This window comes from Sphaeramia orbicularis, chromosome 4 (genome assembly GCF_902148855.1).
Source record: "Sphaeramia orbicularis chromosome 4, fSphaOr1.1, whole genome shotgun sequence".
Taxonomy (NCBI): domain Eukaryota; kingdom Metazoa; phylum Chordata; class Actinopteri; order Kurtiformes; family Apogonidae; genus Sphaeramia; species Sphaeramia orbicularis.
Genome location: NC_043960.1, coordinates 1,291,206 through 1,294,189, shown reverse-complemented (window position 1 = coordinate 1,294,189; position 2,984 = coordinate 1,291,206).

The following is a 2,984-nucleotide window of genomic DNA, read 5'->3' as shown; positions in this document are numbered from 1 at the left end:
TCAGTAAATTAAAAACATAATCCAGTCTTGACAGTAACCAACATCAGTCATTCAACAACAGCAGATACAGACACAACTCTGAGTGAATTCCACTGCGTCATTTACGAGGCTCATCACAACAGGAGGAAGTGACTGTGGGTCCTGTTTGTCCTGCTTCATGGTAGACTGATGATAATAACATAAATCACACCATAATGCACTGGTTCCAAACTTTTTAGGCTCCTGACCTCATTTTAACAGCACAGATTTTTGGCGACCCCAGACATTCAAAACAGAGACATTTTTTTGCCAAAACTGATTTGTTTTTGATCATGTAATAGTTTGCAATACTATGTTACAAATAAATGTTCATTTTAGAGGACATTTAGGCTATATAATATATATAATGCACCTTTTTGGTGACTGCGTCTCAGTTTCTCTTGGATCTTAGCTGCCGCTTGTGACTGCGACTGTGTGGAAGCGGTGGGAACGCACATGGTCACATGATCGGGTCAATCAATAAATACCCTCTCAGATACTAAATCCTGTATTTTATTTGAACTGAATTTTTACTAGGAGAAATGTGTGGTGATTTAATTATAATGAAATATATATTGAATCATTAAATAATATTTTTATTAGCTATTTTTTTTATCAATTACGATACATTTCAGGCGACCCCACATGGGGTCACGACCCCACATTGTACTATTGAACAGAAAGTGACCAGTGCCAGAAGGCAAAAGGAAAGGGAAGAACAAGTTCAGTGAAAGAAGAATTCATTTCCATAAATACAGTGGGCGGTGGTTAGCACTGGTGCCTCACACACTGAAGGTCCTGGGTTCCATTCCAACGCCAGTCCATGGGGTGGGGCCTTTAGTCCATGGGGGTGGGGCCTTTAGTCCATGGGGGTGGGGCCTTTAGTCCATGGGGGTGGGGCCTTTCTGTGTGCAGTTTGCATGTTCTCCTGTGTCTGTGTGGGTTCTCTCTGGTCCTCTGGCTCCTCCCACCATCCAAACACATGCTCTGATAGGTTCATGGGTTCTCTCTGGTCCTCTGGCTCCTCCCACCATCCAAACACATGCTCTGATAGGTTCATAGGTTCATCTAAATCCCCCATAGGTGTGAATGTGACAGTGTGTTTGTCTCTGTATGTTCAGTCTGTGATGAACTGGTCACATGTCCAGGGTGAACCCCACCTTCACCCATAAGTAGCTGGGATAGGCTCCGCCCCCATGACCCTGGTGAGGATAAAGGAGGTTCAGAAAATGAATGAATGAATGAATGAATGAAGTGTCAGCATTAAGTCCTTGCAGACTGTCGTGTGTCTTCAGTAAATGTTTGGGAGGTGCTCTTCAACACTTGTATTTATGACCTGCTTATCTGTGATCCCTGACGTTCACAGATCTATTTCAACAGCCTGCTTCTATAACAGTGGGGATTTTTTTGTTTGTTTTTTTTAGTTTTAGTTAAGATTTTATTGAGGAAGAAGGGCAAAAAATAGACCCAGGTGTTGTAACTGACCATAAAACAATGGAATCACTTTACAATACTGGTTCATGTGATTGATTAGATTGATTTGACTGACTGACTGTTGGTGTCCTGTTCAGGGTCAGTCCAGGTGAAACTTTGGAGGCCTCCATCTCTGATTTGCTTCATACTTTCAGAAAATGTTATTAGTCCTAGTAAACACTATGTAAAACTTTAGCCACGTAACTGATAACCTAGTAGTTCTTGATATTTTGTTATTGTGCTATATAAACGATGGATGAAAAAAAAGAGGCTAAGTTAATAAATCATTACTTCTCAACTACTGACAGTGGAAAACTAATGATAGATGCATGACATTTTCAGGAGGTGATCAAAGGTACAAGATATCTTCAACTTCTACAAAAGAACATCCACACTTACAGATTTGACAAGACTATAAGAGTCTTATTAATTTCATCACATTCTGGTGTTTTTTTTTTGTTTTTTTTTTAAATAATTTCTGTGTGGGTTCTCTCCGGGTACTCCGGCTTCCTCCCACAGTCCAAAAACATGCACTAATAGGTTAATTGGTTAATCTAAATTGCCCATAGGTGTGAATGTGAGAGTGATTGTTTGTCTCTATATGTTCAGCCCTGCGATGAACTGGCGACTTGTCCAGGGTGTACCCCGCCTTCGCCCCTATGTAGCTGGGATAGGCTCCAAGCGACCCCCGTGACCCTAGTGAGGATAAAGCGGGTTCAGAAAATGAATGAATGAATAATTTCTGTTTTGTTTGGAATGTTGACTGGAATAACTGATTAACAGCAGCATCAATAAAATAACTGACATACCTGAAATTGGAACATTTTAGTTACTATTATGACAATTATGGCAATTATACCTAATGTAGACACTATAATTGAATTAATTCAAATTCAAATGATCTACATTTAATAGAATAGAATAGAATAGAATAGAATAGAATAGAATAGAATAGTAATATTAACAAACACCAGCGCTACAGAAAAAGAATAGGGCAAATATAAAATTCAAAAACTAAAAATAAGATAAGAAAATATAATGAAAATATATAATTTAACAAAGTAACATAAGAATAAAGCTTAGTAGAATAAAAAATAAAACAGGATAAAATATGATTAGACATAGTTTACACTATTAACAGTATGTGACAGTATGTATATCTATGAACAATATCAACAGTATGTTTTACCATGAAATGAATAACACTGTGTGTGTGTGTGTGTGTGTGTGTACATATGAAACAGTATGTACATAATATCAAGTAATATATAATATATATCTATATAGACTAATATATATTATAATATTATATATATATATATATATATATATAAACAGTATTAACAATATTTATATCCTATAAAAACAGTATGTATATCTATGTAAAACAGAATGTATACCTATGTCTATATAAAAATAGTGCATTTATTTTTTAATAAATACTGAAAAAATGTTGAATAAATATTAAGTTTTGATCACAGGACAGAAGATTA